This window comes from Coturnix japonica, chromosome 7 (genome assembly GCF_054131305.1).
Source record: "Coturnix japonica strain WE chromosome 7, WE-NBRP24, whole genome shotgun sequence".
NCBI lineage: Eukaryota > Metazoa > Chordata > Aves > Galliformes > Phasianidae > Coturnix > Coturnix japonica.
Genome location: NC_140669.1, coordinates 27291972 through 27312816, shown reverse-complemented (window position 1 = coordinate 27312816; position 20845 = coordinate 27291972). Strand labels below are relative to the sequence as shown.

At 40.2% G+C, this 20845-nt stretch overlaps 1 long non-coding RNA gene across 2 annotated transcripts in view; it reads left to right on the top strand.

The window, feature by feature from the left end:
- LOC107316453 (uncharacterized) overlaps positions 1-20845 on the top strand; it is a 30775-nt gene that overhangs the window by 3929 nt on the left and 6001 nt on the right. For both annotated transcript variants that reach the window (XR_001556356.3, XR_001556354.3), the window contains exons 2-4: positions 6057-6196; positions 18062-18136; positions 20511-20689. This is a non-coding gene — a long non-coding RNA (uncharacterized LOC107316453). The remainder of the gene's footprint in view (positions 1-6056; positions 6197-18061; positions 18137-20510; positions 20690-20845) is intronic.

Sequence of the window (20845 nt, the reverse complement as noted above, 5' to 3'; positions counted from 1 at the left end):
ACAGAGGGCAAAATCACTTATGGTGAGTTATGCGCTATGCAGGCAACTCTGAGATAAATGGCAGCCAGCTCTGAGTGGGATAAAAGCTCATGGCTGCAGCCTAATAAAGCAGGGATTTGTTACACCAGTGTCTCAGTATATCTTGCTCCTTTCCAGGGAGACAAACAGTAAGTCAACCTAATCAACACCAGCAGCGCGGCCAAGGCTCACTGCCTCAGACTTTGCTTAGGATTTGCAACAGCTTTTGACAGAAGGGCTGATTCACTGAATAAACCTCACAGGAATTTCTTCCATATCGCCTTTTCTTCCACGTTGAGCTCTGTTATACTGAGCTCAGATAGGAGAGCACAGAGATGAAGACAAGACTGCTCCTTTGCAACATGACACACACAGTTGGGGACCGGGTGAAAATAACACAAAGGCTGCATAGAAAAAAAGGGGTTTCATCCCTTTAGGCTTTGGGCAACCCAGAGGGGCAGGTCTCCTATCCTTTGTTCAATTCCTTGTTCCCAGCCAATTTTCTGCAGTTCAGATGAGTTGAACAGGCTCTGGCAGTAGCCCAAGGAGCGCTGGAGCATCCCAGGATCATGTCAGGAGTGTGAATGTTCATGTTCTCCAGGATGAAGTCATTTCTTTAGGATAACACCTGTATGTTAGCAGGGGTGGTGCTGGTCTTAAAAGCAAACAGAAATTCCAGGAAGTGCCCCATATGTAGAAAACATCCCCATTTCCAACTGCTTTAGAAGTGCAGCTGAGGGTTGTTACAGTCAGGTCCTTCTCTATCCAGCTGGTTTACTTTTAAGTAATACAATACTTCAAGTTTAGTTAGCCTTATTTATAGTGCACTTGAGGTCCTTACTGCCAAGGCACTTCAACCTTGAAGGATTCCTTTGCAGAGACACTGAATAGTCGCTAACAAATCAAGGAAAGCAGACACCTAAAACTGTCTCTTTGAGCTAGGGAAACTTAGTGGGAGGCTACCTGCTGCTACTTCCAAAAAAGCAAGAGAAACGGCTTGGAAAATCACTCTATAATCCTGCAGGCAACAAAATCCAAGGAAAGCCAAGTTTCTATGCCAATGAAAGACACACAAAATCTTTTCAGATCTTCTGGGAAGAAACCACACAATTATTCTTAGGACAATGACTGGCACAGCTACTGGAAAATCACTTGCTAAAGAGTTGTCTCCTTGCCTTCCCCTGCACAAGCTGACGTCCCATCTCAGGCATCTCATCTCTGACTACTTGTTTAACCAATGTAACAGAGATATGAGTGAGACTAAGCCTTTACCATTTCTGTGCTACATATTTAGTGTATATGCAGAGTAAACGCACATCTTTGTAATATCATACAATCACAGACTCTTTTGAGTTGGAAAGGACTCTTAAAAACCACCTATTATAACTCCCTTGCAAATGAACAGAGATACATACAGCTCCATAAGGTGTTCAGAGCTTGATCCAGCCTGACCTTGATTGTCTCAAGGACGGGGCTTCCACCAGCTCTCAAGGCAACACATCCAAGTGTCTCACCACTACTATTGTAAAAAACTTTGTCCTTACATTCAATCTAAACCCCTTCTCTTCAGTATTATTCACTTGGGTAAGTGAAAATGGTTTCTATTTGCATATGACTTGTTACAGACCAGTAAAACTGCTATAGGTTATGTATCTCCCACAAGTACTCATTTCATAGCAAAAAGGTTGAATAAATCACAGTTCTAAAATAATCTCTTGAAACAAGTGTCGCTGATTTTTGTTGGCCTCCTTTGAGTTTTCTCACTGCTAAGCAGAATGAAAGCAAACACAAAATTGGAATAACACGGATCAAGCGCTAAGCTATACACACACAGATTTTTTCATACATATGCATGTATATAAAGTTTGCAGTGTTTTCAAGTGAAGAGTTTCTGTTTTCGGTGGAAAAATTAGTAAATATTAGCTCAATACTGCTTTAAATAAAGAAGGGACATGCAAAAAAATGTAAGGGTGGCATTTAGAAGTATAAAGCAGATGAGTCCTGACAAAGGCCTGCCAATTTTCATAATGATATAGTGAGAAGAACTAGCTGTTATAACAAAGCTACTGGTCTCAAAAGGAGGCGGCGCTGATTCAAAAGGCAGCAATATCATAATAATGGGCTTCCAAAGGGAAAAACAGAAGCTGGATCTAACAGTACAATGTCAACTCCAGTAAAATAGCAACTGAACAACTTGTATTTGAGAAAGCTACGTGTTAACTAATATCCTTGTTTTATCCTTATAACTTTTATCCTTATAACTTTATCCTTGTTATCCTTGAAAAGTTTATTACTATTATAATATGTAAACATTACATAATATTTATATCTATCTTTAGTGAAAACTTTGGAAGAAAATGGAAGCATGCCAAGCAGCACATTTTTCACGAGGCTGTGATAAACTATTGTCAGGGAAGATTGTCTCAGAATAAGGTAAAGTTGGGTAATGAGAGAGAATTGTACTTGAAAATGTTTTCAGAAGAGAGGGTTGGCTTTTAACAAGCAAGTGGTGTTTCCCTGGAGAGATGTATCTAAAACTCCAGGCTGAGAAGAGAAGGCTGCAAGGTGACCTGACAGCAGCCTTTCAGTTTCTAAAGGAGAGCTACAGCAAAGAAGGGGACAGACTCTTTAGCAGGGTCTGTGGTGACAGAACAAGGGAAAGTGGTTTTCAGCGTAAAGAGGGTAGATTTAGGTTGGATATAAGGAAAAAGTCTTTTACAGTGAGTCTGGTGAGGCACTGGAACAGATTGCCCAGAGATTCGATAGTTCTATGTATTACAGACAAGCAGGCTCCTACTTGCTCAATCAGGAGAGCCAAGGTTCGTTGCTTTCAATCAATTGACAATTGATTGCTTATTTAGTTCAAACTTACTTTAAAATAGAAAACATTGATGTTCATTGAAGCAGGTTTGTGATTGTGGCACTAATTTGGCCCTTAGAAGGAATGCTAACTTTTTTCCAAATTTGTGCTTTTAGATTGTGACTCCTAACAGCTGTCCGTAAAACACAGCATAGGTAACTCATTCAAAAGGGCTTCATTTATTATTCCATGGTCTTTAAACTTCATTGTAGGCAGCAGCGTTCTGTGCTCCAACCACAAACATATGAGCAATAACAAGGCAGGAGGTTTTTCTGTATGCTGATATATTTAGTTACAGACATCCTCAAGGATGCCAGGCACATTTAGTTCTCCCCTAAAGGAAGCAGTTGACTATAACAGGTTTGGCATACCTTAAGTCTGAGTTAAATAATAATTTCATTCAAATGATAGAGATTATTCAGAATGGGAAACACTTTCCATATATCTGTAATGATTGAGCCACTGCAATGGTATTTTTCAGAATTTCGAGGCTTTTTTAACCATTATGAGCTTCATTTTTATTTATTTTTTTATTAACCAGTGTTTTGTCTGTGGGTTCAGATAATCAGTACTGTGCATTTCAGCATTTTTCAAGCACATAAAGCTGAGGAACATGGAGGAATCTTCTCTGGGTTTACATTCTGAACCTCAAGTCTTCCATCATAAAATATCATGTTTGCATTATTCCTCAGTGAAGGAACAAGCTCTGGCAACATTACTGGGTACACTTGCCTGAATTACGCTGCAAGATTTTGAGCAGTAAAATTAAGCTTGCTTACCATTAAGTTGCAAACTCTTTATTCACTTCTGTGACATAAAAATTGTCACATAAAAACAAAGTCTTTGTGCAAGTTAGGCTTGCTTTAGTTTACCTCTCTCCCTTTTCTAACTTCAGTATTTGCAAATATTGAAAATGTTTTACTTTTCACAGTGAGAAACCAAGAATTCTTCTGTCAGTAATTCTTGGGGGAAAATTGAAAAATAAAAGCAAAAGACAGAAATCAACTTTAAGCAGTAATCACACCCACAGTATAGCAGCTAATTAAAGTTGTGTCCAAAGTGCAGTCAGGGCTCCAGCTGCTGGGAGCAGTGTGAAGTTAAGTGCTACCAGCTGTGACCAATTACAGGCCCTGCAAGTAGAGAAGAAAAGGAGTAATTAAAGCAGTTTGGTAAAACGTATCTGGTGTGGTGTTGCTGGCTTGTGTCTACTGCAGTAACACACAGGGCATTGTCTTACCTTGTAATGCAATATTCTGTTTCGTTTACGTTTATTTGCTTTTTTGGTGATGTGTTTGGACCATGTGTTTTAATAATTTTAATCTGTGGTAAAGGTCTGTAAAAAATGTAAGTCCTCTGCCAGAGGAATTATAAACATTTTATCAAGCTTGCAAATATTGTTCCTGAAAGTTATTCAGAAATAAATGCCAGGTCTCATCCTGTAAAAAGGCACTGAGTCTAAGCTGACAGTTAAGTAACTTCTTCATTTTTTTTCTTTTCTTCTCACTTTTAATATTTCATTTCTGTAACTATTTCTGTTGCAAGAAGAGTATTCAGTGTTAAATGTATGTGAGCATCAGAGGCAGAAGTAAGTAGGCTTATTTTTGTGAGTGCAGCTAAGAAGTGAGTACACACTGCATTCAATAGAAGGGGATCTTTGGTATTTTCATTCTTTTTTGTGCTGATTTGCATTTATAGAACAGTACTAGTAGCTTTTCCCTTAACAAATATCTGTCTGTGATACAGCTACAAAATTATGGTTCTCTTTGTGTGTGTGTATATATTTTTGGATATATAGACACACATGTACTTTTAGCAGGCAATAGTAGGGGCTTCAGGAGGCCCTGAGCCCAATCTCCTGCACTGAGGCTGTATGGATTACTGAGGCTTCATTTGCTTGGTTCTTCAAAAGTTCCACAGGTGTAGCCTGTTGCCACTGGTTGTGGTGGAAAAGATTTTCAGATACTGAGGCCAAATTTTGGGAGGATAGGTATGGGTCTGCAGGTTTTAAGCCAGGTTCAAGTTGTGTCTATTCCAGCAAATGGAGCACAAGATGTTTGCAGGGAGATGCAGATAGCTCTGACTATCCTCAGTCTCAGAGCACCAAAGATTTAGTAGCTCTTTAAAAAGCTTCTCTATCCACACTATACAAGTGCAGGTACTGATTTTACTTTTTTTTTCAGAACGCTCCTCATAAAACTGCAAGTTATACACTCAGCAGCTTTCAAATGGAGCTCTGTATTAGCACCTGCCAAGAGAATCACAGTGCACTTTTGATTTTAAGTTTGTGCTGATTGCTGGAGTTTTACATGTTTTTGGGACAGTGTGTCCTTGTTTCTAGACTGGTTTGGGATGGAATCTTAGGGATAATGTAAAGGTTTCCAGTAGGAATATGTTGATGACTAAGCAGTAATCTGGAGGTTTTCCTACAGGAGCTTGGTGGTTGTAGGATATTTTTGCAGAGGAATATTTTCATGTAGGAATTGGTTGGATTTGCAACATTTTGTAAGAGGAATGACAATCTTGAGGTGCAGGATGGAAAGATGAGTGCTGGGTACGTGTGGGTGAAAACTGGACTTGCTGTAAGGGATGGTTGAGTGCAGCATGTAGGAAAAATCTGAGGCTGTGGCTGTGCAGTGGAACTGGTGGGAAAGATCATGTCCAGGAGGTTTTTTGAAAGTGAGGATGCTCAAGGCCAGTTTGTTACTGGAATACATTTTCTTTTCAACATGTGGGCTAAGGAGGACTATGCATACCTGATGTGCTGCCCACAGCCTCTGTGGGTTGCAAGGTTGAACCTCATAAAAGTTCAAGACAGTGTAAAGTAGTTATGAAAAAATCTTGTCTAGCAATTTTTTCTCTTTCCAGATATAGGAATAAAAGTGCTGCTTCATATTTTTTAAGCAAGCAGGGCTTATTTCAAGAAAGGATACTACAAATTATCAAATAAAGTCAGTTGTTCGTATGTGACTGATATCATTACAGAAAGTTCATAATGGGTTAAGAGTCAGCTGAAGTTAATCAAGAAATGCAACACACCTGTCAGTTTTGTAGGGAAAGTGATGTTAGTAGCTTTTTTTGTGACCCTAAGGAACACTTCTATGTCATATTCTCCTTCAGAAAGCCACACTGTAAATCCTTTAAGCCTGAATACTTTGTATTTATTTTTTTTTTTCCTCAGGAGGATCAGGAGGGGGTTGCTTGTGATCACCATCCTATGGCACAGTTGGTACTGATACTGTGCTCCACAGGATGCCCTTCAAGACTCTTTAAGGCTCTTCCTGTTTAGGCATGTTTCAAACCAGGTTCTAAAGGAACAAGGTAAGTGCTACAGTCTTTTGTTTTAATTATAGCCTGACTTATAATTGCCTTTTTAAACTTTGCAGTGGAACGTGCTATTGGTAAACACAGTAACAGTGCTGTGTAAGAAAATTGGTTTGATGAGAAAAGTGAAGTTGTGGGTAAGGAGCCATACAAAAATTATTTTGAGATAACTATCTCCTGTAAAATTATGAAACTTTATTATTAGTTCAGTTACGTCTGTAAAGGAGGGGGGAAAAAATCTCCTGTAGTCTCTTCAAAATTAAGAGCAGATCAAGTAATTAAAAATGCCATATCTATTTCAAGAATAAGTCTTAGTACCTAGGACTGAGGTTTTGATGCTAATCTGTATAATGCAGAGTATCAGTGATAATTCATAACTTAATGACAGAAAGGGTCAGTACAAGGTCTCTAATTTTATCCAGTGGCACTTTGTTCTCCATTCTCAGAATTCCACGTGTCTCACGATGTGTTAAAGGTACAGACCATGAGATGTGAGGTCAATGAGTTTTATATAAGCAAGAGATTATGTTAGAACATAGATTAGTGAATATATTTTACTTGGCTTGTGTTTTCCATTAATTGATCTTAGAATATTGAGATTGAGGTTTTTGATCCTGTTCTCATCTTTTTCTTGATCATTCTATTGTATACTTATTTGATCCTTAAGAGTTCTCTTTTAGTCTGAGATTTCCCTCCTATTTGGTGCTGACAAACCCACAAGTGAGAAAGCAGTAGTCTAGATAATGTTGTTATGCATGAAGAAGTTAGGTATAGTATCTGAGACCTATCTCATATGTAAGGATATGGGAACTCAAGTTGTGTCTGGTACCAATGGGCTGTACTGTTCAGCTTTATAATGCAACTTTCCTGGTAATGGTAAGCAAATTAAGAACTGTAACTATGGCTTTTCTTCATGTTTGTTTTGTTATTATGGCAAGAAAAAAAGATTCCTACACTTTCATGTTTTAAGTAACTGAAGTTGGCCATGCTGGAATTATTTAACCTATTAGATGCACAGAAAGGACATGGGTTTCTCTGCTCACAGCTCCCAGAAACATTGAGGAATTCCTCCTACTGAGAGATTAGCAGCAGGTTACACAGTAGAAATGCAACTTTTAAAGTAAATCAAGTGTCTTGTTGGTTAAGAATGTGTATCAGTTGTTTGTTATGCACCATGCCTTTTTCAGAGGAGAAATAAGCACGTGGCACAGAAATGCATCACATTTTCCCAAGGCTTATATTGTTATTGTTATATATTGTTCATCTTGTGTATTTAAGTTATGTTCTGAAAGATCGACGGGGCTTTAGTGTCATTTCTGTCAAGAATCCAACTGGCTCAAAGAAGTTTTAAAAACAGGTCAGTCTTTGTGACTGCAGTATGTCAGGATGATGAGAGACCACTTGTAAGGAAAACAAATCTACTTCAGGGCATGTGGATTAAAAATATGCTAAATATGCATTCCCAGATGACCTCACGAAAAGTTCTGCCCCTTAGACAAAAGTAGAAGAGACTGCAGGTTACGCTAGAAATTAAAGGCCTAGTTTGGAGACTAATTTCCTTTCTCCCTGAATTTTTGAGGAGAATGACTAGCATTGTGTTTCCTTTTACATGTCTGAATGGCTGCCTGTTCCTACGCGTGTGATTCATTCTCTTAAGAAGATGTCAGAGCAGTATTGTTTGACCGAATCTGTGGGAGTATGGCCAGATCATCTCATTTGAGTCATCCAAATGGTAACGTTCTATTGGGCAGACAGGTTTGCAGTCAGTGAAAGTGGCAGAGAAAAGAAAGGTTGAAGCTGAGTGCTCTTTGCCCCCTTGGTCCTGTTGGCTCTGTGCTACAGTGTGCACTGTGGTGGGACGGGAGGGAGGTGACCATTTATAGTCTTAGAAAAAATTACTGGCTAATATAACTGTTTACTACAAAACTGCATCACCTCAACATTACTGATGCGGATAGAGAGGAAACCAGAAAATATCATTCCTCAAGTGAATTATGAGTCCAGTAGCACAGAATAGTATTTCAGAGTAATATTACCAAATGCACGATTAGCTTTTTTAGTTTACATTTTTGATAGCTGTGAGTTATTTGATTTTTGTTTTCTCAGTTGCACTACAAGATCAGGACTTATACCAATGTCTGAAACACATAATTCAGGTTTGAATGGACTTCCTTAAGTCATTTAAGTCCATTAATCTAATAATATGCTCAGAGGTTAGTTTGCTGGATTTTTGCCCTCTCCAAGGCTAGAGGTTCTACGGCTGCTTCAGTATTTGACCACTCTCTTGTGGTGAAGACAATTTTCCTTATATCTGACATACATGTAATTATTTGTGATCTTTTTCTAAGGCTTCCCGAAGCCTGTATCTGATCTTAATGCAGTGGGGAATGCCAAATGTTTTGTGAATGTTTAACAAGTGAAGTTGGTAGAAATGGTTTCTTCCAGGATAATTATCTTGCTTTAAAGAAATAATAATTATTTAATGTAAATGCCCAAAAGGAATGTTGTTCATTGCTATCACAAGATGCAAGTAATTCCCTTTAGTGTACTAGACAGCTGTATAAGCAGCACGTATGGGCCTCCTTCTGCTTTATCCTGAAATACAGAGTGAGATAATGGTATGATGGCTTGAGGGCGACAGCAGTTAATAGAGTTTTATTGTATGTTCTTCTTGTTGCTGAGAAATAACATGCTGCAGGAGTTTTACACTGCACATTTACTGACTGTCAGCAGCTTACCTAGGTGAGGAAGTGCTGTTTTTTTAATATGACCAGTGTTTGGAATTTCAGCTGTTTGCATGAAGGTGGAAGGTACAGTGTTCTTATTAACGCTGTAAAGATAAATTAAGACACGTTTCTGCAGAAAATAACAGGAACTGAGGAGAAAGTGGGGGAGGTGGAGGGAAGCACTTGCAATCTTGTACTTCCCTCTAGCATTTCCCAGATGAATTCTCTATCAGGCTGCTGGAATAACTTTACTCTTGCAGGAGCATACATATACACAAGGAAAAACGTGGAGCACATAACATGCAAAAGCTGGCTTGAAACCTTTACTTCCAAAAATTTGATGTTAGTGTTACTAATATCCTTTAGTTGTTAACCAGTAGATAAATGTAGAATTTCAGGTAATGGACAAAGGTATGAATGCTTTATGGTATGTAATTATAAAAGCTGAGGTAGCTTTTAAGCTTGAATGTTTCCCATCTCTCTACAAACATTTTGTTATCGAATACTTTGCCTGCACTTGAGTGCTACTGCTCCAAAGGTCGGTATTTACGGTTAGTTCTCTTAACTGTAGAAGAAGGGATCTTCAGTTCCTGCCTACTGTTACAGTCGGAGCATTAAAATTTTACAGCCATTTCATCCATTTCCAAGAGTTCCCCTTCTTTAACTGTAGTAGGATGTGGATCCATTTACCTGATGTTATTCTCACAGCCCAGGAAATCTCCCTGCCATCCTCTGAGAGCTCATGCTTTCCTGTTGCCCAAAAAGATGATGTAGGAAAAAGAAGGAAAACATCCAATATTTATATATATTTATATATATATATATATATATATATATATAATATGTATGTATACTTAAACACTAGCTTTATTCTAATGCTTGTTAGGACTGATGCTTTTCATAAACTATTTTCACAGCCTTGTCCACTCAGTAGAACTGTTTATACAATCCAAAATGACCGCAGCCCACTAATTGTTCACGAGTTGCAGAGCTTATATGGTAAACTTGTAGAAAAAAATAGGTATATGTGGTAATGCATAACTGGAGTGTGTGAACAGTAGGTAGGATATATAAGCCTTTGAAGGGCTGTAATGAGTTTGTGAAGTTTCTGATGCTTGTGTAATTAACCATAAGTAGAGCTAGCTTGTCAAATGACAATGAGGACTTAGTTCAGCAATATATTACATGCTTTTTTTCTTGATTTCTCTGCTTGTTGTTTATAAAACATCTCACTTCCTTTTTCTCATGAAGATAGGGGAAAGGAGAACAGAACAGTAATAGCTGCAAGGGAAATGACACAGTGAATGACAGCTTGGGATAGAGTTCACGAATGTCAGAGTTTGAGCTGTGGAGAAGGGATGAAAGGGAACCTACATGACCAGAGGATGCAGAGTGGCAGTGTCCATCACCAAGTGATGTTCACAGCTAGATGTGAGCATAAATGACTCCTGCACAATTCACTTTAGCAGACAGCCTCACTGATAATATGCGTTATCTTAAGATCAACTGCTCTACAGATGATTTTTTCCAGTCCTCTATAGCATCAGTTAATTAAACTCTGTTCCTCTTTATCTGAACAAAGGCACTAGGAGGCAGTGATAAATGCATTAGTCTCCATGGGATGGGTGAATTGGCTTAAGTGTTGACCTGATGATTTCCTTCAAGCACTTAATGTTCCTTTTTCCTTGGAAGCTGGTTCTTCATAACAAGAAGTTCTGCAGATGAGGAGTCTCAGACATGGGCCAGACTTGGCCTTTTTCCTGATGTTTTGCTGTCATTGCTGGAAAAGCTGGCTCATAGTATCATCATACATCAGCTGCACCAGGGACTCTGAGGGATGTACATATGCCTCTTATTGACGCAACACTATTTGTTTCATTTCTGCTCTATAGAGTATAGGAGATCGTTCCATGGGCAATGCATTACTGCAAGCTACAGCTCCCACCACTCGCTAGACAAAACCTGTGTAATTATGTAAAAGCTATCAGTCCTCTTTCCTCCCACCCTTTGTCTCAGAAGTCTTATCTGTGCCTGCAAGGATCCTCACAGATGCTTCCATATGACTTTGGAAGTGGCTGTTCTTCTCCAATACAGTTACCATTTTTATTCATATCAGTCTCCCCTCTGTCTTTTTGAGATTTCAGAAACTAAGTTTAGAGAAAAGAATAACAATTTTATTTGACCTGAAAACTTCAATGAGCAAATGCAAAAGAAGACACGGCAATTCCCCAGATGCTACTTAATTTTTTTAATTATTGTTTAGCCTATGAAAAACTGAGAGCTAAAGTAGAAATATTTTGAGGGCTAAGAGCAGATAGTGGGAAATTAACTGTCTCTGCTCGGAACAAGCATGTTATTAAATCTAGTTCACATACTGCAGACTTAATAATGCAGTTAATGTCAGAAAGACTGTGTGATCACCATTTCAATTCTGCAAGAAAAATGCTCTAGGAGCTCTGTCAATTTTCTGTTAAAAGCTATGAGGAGGTGGGCATGGTAATTTACAGGGAGGAGAAGGAGGAGGAAATGGGCCCCACCAGCTGTCACTACAGGATACTGATCCCAAGAACAAGATAAGAGAGAAGCTCTGGGCACCAGGCAAGAAAATACGCATCTGAGTGCAGTAAGAAGGAACAGGGTGATACTGGATTTATTATTATTATTTTAATCTTTGACCAAACTGGGACTCTGTCCTCCCAAGGCAGCTGCAGTGCTGTCTTACCTTGAGGAGCTGACTGGAGCCTCTTGGCTACATGCAGAGGCTGCACTTTAGCTCGTGGGGAAGGCAGCTCAATGGAAGAGCACCTGCAGAAGGCAGTCATGGGTGCTGGCGATGTGACCTGTGTGATGTTCCTATTTTGCATGCTTTGCTCTGTTTTAACTGTAGTCTGCTCCTGCGGCCTGAGCTCAGTGTGGTGACAGGAGCAAATCAGTCAGTTTAGCTCTGGTTTAAGAGCCCAAAGGATGCTCTGTAATGCGAATCAAAGTGCGGGAGCAGAGGACAAAAAGAATATTTGCTTCAAATTTGGAAGCAGGAGAAGGGGATAGCTCTGAATGTATCCTTGTGTTTCCTTTCTGTCTCCTCTGTATTTCAGCCTGAGTTAATGAACTTCCCCACTTCTGGCTCTGTATCTGTAGTCTACAGTTTCTCTAACCTGTCAGTGGAGAACTTTGCATTGGTGACACAAACTTCATTCTTTCATGTGCTCACAGTATGAGTTCTAATTACTTTTTACAAAGTCTTGTGAGTTAGCATTTTCTGGTTTTCTCTCAACCACAGCACTCTATTGATTTATTTATTTTTTTTTATTTTTATTTTTTACCTTGTTCCACAGCAAGTGCTTTTACTACTAAGCCATTACTGCTCCACCCTTGTTCAAATCACAGATGTAAGCTGCTCTGGCAGGTGAAAGGCTGGTTTCAAGCAGTCACTGATCTTACCAGCAGTAAAATAAGAAAACAAAGAAAGCACACTTTGCTGATTGCGATTGCTCTTTAAGTATCTGTGAGTGTATATGTGTGCGAGGCAGAGAGAACATTGTTTTGAGTTGGAGACTGTTTTCCCCCATAGGCATTAGGACTGAAGACTGATACTTTTTGAAAGGAAACTTGTAGCTTTTTGTTGTTTTTCAAACCAGTGTTGGTCTGTGTGTTTTAATGCCCAGTGTGGCTATTGATAATGGGCGCTCTGGAAGCTCTCAAGTCTTTCTGCGCAGGGTTCTCTCTTCTGCTTGTCATCTGCTGATCTATTCTCCTCCAGCAGTCAGCCAACAGGCAAGAGCCAGGACTGGTGTTTTGCACTCGCCAGTGCTGCTTGTTTTTGTTGGCTTTATTATTTGTGGACCCAGGAAATTAGAAACTGTTAGGTATGTTGGGTTGATTTCAGTTTGCTGCTCACAACCATTGGTACATTGGTACCTCATTGGCACAGACATCTAGAACTGGGGTTGGGCAGGCCACAAACATGTATCAGTTTGATTGGCCTTTATCAGTAAGCCAGGTTAGAATAGGATGTTTGGTGCATGTGGACAAGGACCCAAACGTCTGACCTGTGACATATCCTTGACTATAACTGTGACAGTATCCTTCTCCTCGCAAAACACAAGAGAAGTCTGACATCTCATCTAATTGTCTTGTTTTTAATTTCTAATGTAGTGTTTATTTATGCATAGGAAATAACAGAAATACAATGCTGGCACTTCTTAGGCACTATCGTTAAGTATATGCAGTATTAAATATTCAAGTTAAATTTTTGTTATTTAAAAAACAAAAGTGTTCATGTAGCGCCCTCTATCATCAAGCATTTGTAGCTGCAATTTATTTTTAGAGAAGTAATCTCAGCAAAACTTGGAAATTAATTCTTTGGAGTGGAACAAAATAATTAATAACTTGTATTTTGTAGGCTTTTTCCAGTATTGTGCACATCTGCATGCATAGCAAGCCAGTGAGTTTGAAGCTTATCTGGATATGTATGTGAAGATTGTTTGAAATTGGGAAAATGAGGGTTCATACAAAGGAAACTGGAGACCTATGTTGGCTTGTTCAGGGTATAGGAAGGCTACAGGCAGCTGGAAATGGATACTGCACACTGAGCTGTCAGTCACTTCTGTATAGTGACACTGACTGATCTACAGAATTATAAACAAAAGACAATCACACGATGATGGAAGATTTCCAGATTCCTGTTCCATGTGTCTTATTAACCTATACAATCAGCCAGTATAGCTTTAGGTCTGTGGGTTTTTTTTGTTTTTTGTCCTGATTGACTACTGGGCCACAAGTGCATTTTTGAGGTTCCCAGCTGAGGCAGCCTTTGCACAAGCACACCCCAGCTCACAGCTCAGCATTTGCCTTCTTGGGATGTTCTTCCTGCATTTCAGGAGACTCCAGCTAAATTCTGCTGGCTTTCTAGAGGCCTTTCCAAAGCAGCTAGCTAGGAGGCATGTTCTCTGTCAAATGTAAATCACTGCATGCTTAGGAAATGACTGGTATGGAGAAGTCCAGGGTGATGATAACTCTTGTTAGGTACAATGAATTGGTGAGAAGAACCACCAGTGCCAAATATAAGTATCCCACAATATTACCACTAGAATGTTTTGATTAATTTCCTTATTTCCTTAGTACCTATTTGCTTAAAAATAAACAGGACATCTCTAAGCCTTATGCACAGGCTGGAAAGCAGTGAGGTTTGGGAGTATTCCTGGATGTTGCCCAGTTTCTGAACTCATTTCTTCACAGCAGAAGAAATCCAGAATGGGTCAGAGAAGTAGTGAGATTTTTGGTCTTACTGCAGTAGCCATGCTGGCAGATCTGGCTGTGATGACCAAATGTAGCCATTTGTATTTGTCTTAAGAGCTAATTGCCTTTGTGGGGTACAGAAATGTCTGAATTGGAGAGAAGCGTTCTCCAGCAGTCTGCTTCAGGTGTGGGTGAGGAAAGGTCACACTACAACAAAAGGAAGTGAAGCTTTTAAACGTCATCCCCTATGAGGCAGGTGCTAAATATGTCCTATGTCTCCCAGCCAAGCCAAGTTTTTAAATGCATGCTGACTTGAAGCAGGTTAATTGCACTTTCTCTGATGAGCACTGTAGAGCAGAAGAGTGCTTTCTTCCATAAATCAAGTCTGCCCTTGAGTACTTCTCTCAGGAAGTCCTTATATATTACTGGAAGTCTCACAGCTACCACCACGATGCCATTGGCAGAACAGAAAATGGCTTACAAACCAGTAATAATGACAGTTATTCACATCAGTGAATAAATAAGGTAGGCTTTGATATAATGGACTCCCTCTTTTTTCGTGTCTAGCTGGCTGCGCCGTTAAATACAAAATAGGATTTTTTAGCCTTGCTGCTGATGGGTGGCCCTGAGCTGTGATTCATGTGCTCCGGTTTGATGCAGGCTGTGGCCCTGCCTGCCTGCCACCAGAGGTCAGCAAAGGACCTCCGTGCTGCCTGGTAGCTCGCAGAGAACTGCACCCTATCGTCTCAGTGCTTTAGAGGAGGCTATGATTTCTTTTCCTCAGGAAAAGGATTTATAAACACGTGAGAATGGATTTAAGAATAAAACAAATGCCTAGTTCACCAAAAAATAAACTGTTCTGGGTTAAAGGATTATTTTTTTCCCCCCATAAAAATGAGCACAATACAGTTTAAATTATGCATAGCACAATTATATATGCATATTACAGTATAATCAGTGCTGAGTACATACACAGAGTACAATAAATTATGCATCTTGCCTTAATATTTCATGAATAAGACGCATAGCATGTATTGATTTCATTTAGACCCAAGCATTCTACAGAACATTTAAACATATTTCTATTTTTAAACCCACCAATCACCAAAATGGAACCGAACGCTTCCAGTTAGACACTTAACAACCTTGCTGAATTTCAGCCACGATGATTATCAAATTAATATTTTGAATGAGTGCCCGAGGAATCAAAGGTGAGCCATTCCATCTAGTTCATCAGTCTGACTAGTTTCTTGGCAGTCTTCCAGTGTAGGATGTTGGGTGGTGGTTGTAGTGTTTTTTTTAATATATCTATCCACCATATGTATATATATTCAGTGAAGGAAAGTTCAAAGCAAAGCTTCTCTGAGAAATCAGACTGACACTGAGTGCTGTCTCTGCCAGTACTTCCATAAGAACCAAAATCTTATTGACCTTTTAGAAGACAGAGCTCTGGTTGAACAGAGGAGATTGCTTACCTTGGACCAGCTGGTAAGGTCTTCCAGCTGCTTCCCCACACAGGTGTCTGAGATGCTTGTTAAATAGCTCAAGCACCATCACAGTTTATAACACAGTCATAAACACAGCACTAATTTGGGCATTTTTCGCATCCTGAATCTGCAGTTTTAAACTATATTGTATGCTTTCTCTAAGACAGCGTTTGTTTTTTAATAGGAAGTTCAGAAAGGATCAACAAGTCTCCTTAAGCAAGTAGTTGCACTAAAGAAGTCATTTTATTTGGCCCTGATTGTAACTAAAGCTGATTATTTTTCACTTACTTGGAGGGGTTTGGAGCTTGTTGACCTCACCAAGTAGACAACATCTCACAGCTCCCCAGATCAAGCAGCAACTTCTATTAATCTCTGTAGGTTAAAAAAAAAGATTGTTCAGATATATAGGAAAAGGGCATATTTTTATGTTAGTAACTGTTAAACAACCTGAAGGATAACATCTCCTAAGACTTCCATTTGTAGATGCTGTTCTTCTTATTTCTTATGTGGGGCAAAAGACAGAGATCTTAAAGCAAGCCAGTATTAGGTTGTATGATCTAATGGTATCAAAATTTAGTTACAGTTCCCTTTAATTAAAGAAGATTAGTTGGATACATAATAATTCTAAGAACAGATCATGCCGTACATTATGTCTGTCAGTTTGCTCTGCAAGATGGGAAAAGAGCTTTGCACACTTAGAACATAAATGTCTCTTCTTCTCCCATGTTGTTAGTTGAAAAGGCTTTTTAAGAAACAGTTCAGCTTGATGCATTGTTTAAAACAGTTTGTTAAGGTCTCCCTGTTAATGAAAGAATTGCTGTGGCTGTTTCAGACTGACCAGCTTTGTAGCAGACAGACAGTAGAAAGAAAAGAACTGGAAGAGTTGTTAGAGAAAGAGTTAAGAAGCAGAGGGGGTTACAGACGTCCTGCTTGTGGTACCCATGCAGCAGCTGGCAGCTCACAGATGCATGAATGAGATGCCTGGCCCCCTGCTTCATCCCTCATGGATTTCTCTATACTTTCCTTGAACCCACCTAAGATTTGCACATTCAGAGTCCTCTCTCAGCGAGTTCTGCAAATCAGCTGCATCTGCCCCCATAAAGATGCTATTCCCTCCTGCTAGGAAGGGAATAGCCTAAGGCTAATGTCCCTGTTAGATCCTGTGTAAATCCTAATGGTAAGCAGGGAGAGCAGCTGAGTCATTGATGATAATGCTGGTTTCTAAATTTGGAGTCAAGAATCAAGGTTTAGGCAACTATAATGGAAAGTTTTTTGCATTCTCCACAGTAAAGAAGAAATATGAAGTTTGCTACCGAGAAAGTAAGATGAGTAAAGAATGAATTATTAAGAGTAGTAAAGCCTGCAGTTTTATGGCATTGAGTTGGAAATCTCCGTAGTTGTGTATCTGCTACCAAGCTTCTGCACAGCCCTGGAGTGTCTGCCTGACTCCATCTAAAAAAAGAGACAGAAATTGTCCTTTTGACCTAAAAATAAAGCAGCTCCTAGCACATGGGGCAGCACAAGTCAATGTATTTGTCCTCACTTCTTTAGAGGACAAGACCTGTGACCCTGTCTCAGGTGGAAACAAAGCCATTTACCCAAGGCCAGGCAGAGAGCTGCCACATCAAAGCCCTCAGTTACAGTCTGGCATCTTAACCACTGAGCTGCTGTGTCTCAAGACCGACCCTTTTGTAAGGCATGTGCCTGGTATGAGGCTTAATTCATAAATGGTTGCAAATATATTAAGAAAAACAGGGTGAAGGTGACATTAGAAGAGAAGTGCATTAGCCTGTCTGCTGGGCAGTAGCAGCTGGAATATATCAAGGCTGCAGTAATATTTGATGGTGCGTGTACTTTGCTTCAGGAATGCTGCCAAATGGCATTTTATTCATACCTTGGAGCTCTGTTCAGATGAAAAAAAAGTTAATTTTGATGCTTTTTTTTTTTTTATGCTTTTTTTTTTTTTTTTTAAGCCAAAAAGTGCCTGCAGGTCTTTAAAGAGCTTGACTGTGCTGGAAACAAGGCCTGACTCAGAGTAACAAGCACCATCTGAGCTGACATTATTAATGCTCAGACTCAGGGTTTTAACAAGTGGCTGTGACAAGGGAGAAGGTGAGGCTTTCAGAGCCAAGATTTTAGTGCATAGCACTTAATGACAGAATTACGGCCTGACCCTCACCCAAGGCCCCCAGAAGAAGCAGCTTTCTGTTAGATGTTTGTTTCTATTATGTCTTTATTTACTTTTTCCCACAATTCCTCTTTAATCTCCAAGTCACAGAATCATAGAATCCAGTGCAGCGGTTCTATGACCAGCTGTGGTTGAATTGTGCTTGTTTTTCTAAGTGTTTAGAAAACAATCCCATCCCTATTTATTTAACCTTGCTGACGCTGTCCCACTTTTCTTCTCCCAGCAAGGAAGACCACGAGTTCCCAGCCCTGCAGATGGGAACCTGCAACCCTCCCTCTGGCTGAGATCCCTTCTCTAGGTATGTTGCTCAGTATCAGTGAGTTAAGACCTGCTGTCCTAGCCTCGCTTGCTGATTTTCCTTTTGGGGTTAATGTGAAGTCTGCTGAAGGCGGTAGATGATTTAACAGCTTGCTTAACACACCCATCTTTGAAGTATTGCTTTCCTTCTGAATTGCCTCCTGCATGCAACGTCTGCCACCTGCTACATCCTTGTTCATGCAGAGGTAGATTTATTTTTATTCCTGTTACAGCAGTCCTCTGGTAGGTAGCACCCCCAGTGCTGGCACTGCCTATTAATTGCCATGTTTCCCATCTGGTGCTGTACGGTCTGAATCTCTTTAGCCAAGTACACGCTAAGTTGTTGTCAGACGTAAGAATTAGCTGGGGCCAGTGGTCCAGAGCTGGCATCGAGGACAGGTTTTGTGCAGGATAAATTGTCGTTGCCACATCACTCGGACTGCCCAGCTGTGGCTGCTGTTGCTTAGCTACAAGATTCAGTCCAAGCCATAGCAGAGCTGGCACTGAAGCATTTCAAATATGACAAGACCCAAAGGATGCTCACCGATACGTGTGCAGGAATATTACAGGTCCCATATGCTGAGATTTTAGTGACCGTGACTGTTAGTTTGCATGGTGCTGGTTAGAGGGGATTGCATTGTCACTAGCTCAGCTTTTACTGTAGCTTGCATTCTGTGGACGGAGACACTGATTTTAAGGAGTGTGTGTGTCTGGGGAGGGAACTGCTGAACAAAAGACCTTGAAAAGGGGGAAATGAAATAGAAGAGGAATTCCTTGGCAGCTTCTGCAAGAAAAAGCCCTAATGTTCTCTATGGACATCTCTACCCTTCCTATAAATTCTTTATATGAATCATTAATTAGTGGGAGCATGTTCCCATGGCTCGAGGGCAGAGCAGTTAAAAAGCAGAAAGCTGCAAGATGAAACGTGAAGTTTCTTTTTAAGACGCCTTTTACGTTTTGGAGACTTGGAAGGAAATTAGCCATGCAACCCCTCCATTTACTCTGTTGCCAAAATATAACTCTCCGTAGGAGGATTGATTCCCAGAGTTAAGCCCTGGTTACTAGAGCTGAGCCACGTCATGTGTTAGCAACATGAGCTGTACAACTGCCCATACGCGATGTGTGTGTATCGATGCGTCTGTCTGCAACAGTGACGCCTCTCAGCTTCTCTCTGCTGGTTTGCACCGGTCCCTTGCTTTACATCTCCACAAACCGCGACTGCGTTTCTGCAGCGTCATGAAAACAAATGACTTTGACTGCCCTGGGGTATGTTTTTGGTTCCCAAAGCAGCTACATGTGAAGGACAAGGGCGCTGTGCTTCCAGCAATACTAATTAATAGTCTGAAGGTGTGTTCTCATTTTGACAGTTGAATTTAATCACAGTTCATCTGAACGCAGAAGGGCTCTCTGGAACTGCAGCAGAATCTGGTAGGACTGTGAACACAAGGACTTAAGTGATAATCAAGATTTTTGGAAGGGATGTGATTTGTCATTTTCCAGGGCACAAGCCAGCCTCCCAATAGGAAAGGGCTCCATGAAACTTTCACTGTGGAAAATTTTTTAGTCATTATGGCATTGTGCTCAGTGCTCACGTGCCTGCCTGTAGTGCTAGTGAACAGCACCAAAAGAGGAGAGTGCTGACTGCATTTATCTTGAGTTTAATCCTCTCATTTTTCTGAGCTTAATTGTGTCTTTTTGTGTACTAGGACCCCCTGTTATACTGCAGACATGCTTGGAGACTTCTGCCGTAGCTTGCTTTCAAGGTGGATGAAGGGAGGTGCTGCACAGATGAGAATGAAGGAGAGCTGTGGTCAGACACTTGTGCATCTCATTTATGAGGAAAAAGGACAGGACAGTGCCATTCCTATGGCATCAGCAGAATTACCTCAGAGAAATGTGAACAGACTTTGGTTTGCTATCTTGTAGTGCTAGCATAATGAAAAGTAACAGTCTAATAAATATGAACAGATGTATTTCAAGGCTCCCACATGCTGCCATCGGGAGCGCAAAGACCACCTGCCTGCACTTGTAGTTCTTCTCTGTGGTGACTGTGGTGATGGCTGGTGTGGGGAGCACTTCCCTAGGTTCAGCTGTCTTCAGTATGAGTCAGCAACAGGAAATAAAAGAGTAGAGCAGCACTCTGACAGAGCTCTGGTCTGTCCCCAGAGCAAAGCCACGGGGGAGGCTTTGTGCTGGGAAAGCTTCCTTGGAGCTACTGGCCATACTGGTATATAGCTACAAAGCAACCTAGCGTATGCCTATGCTTCCAGAATGCAGCTGGAATGAAGGGTCTTACAAAAGGTTAAGGACAGCAGTACTGGCTTTTTGCTCATCTTCTGCATGTCTAAAGATTGTTCTTGATGCTACCTTTACAGATGTGAGCTGAGGAAGGAACTTCAGTTGACCACAGAACCGAACAACTCCATTTTCCTTATTTTATGGCAGAGAACCCATGTGGATGAAACCTTACCAGTTAAAATGAGAAAAATTCACTCTGAAATATTGTGCATTCTATTTCAATCCACATACACTGATACAACCCTACTGAGAGAAGGTATATTGAGTCACCTCATTCTTATTTCTTACTTTTAAAAGCTATTTAACTTAAGCATCTGTACAAATAGTGGGGAATAAAGCCCTCCTTTGAAACCCCTTTAGTGGTTTTTGACCCCAAATTCAAAGGCAAGAGAAGCTTTCTATGAAATAAATG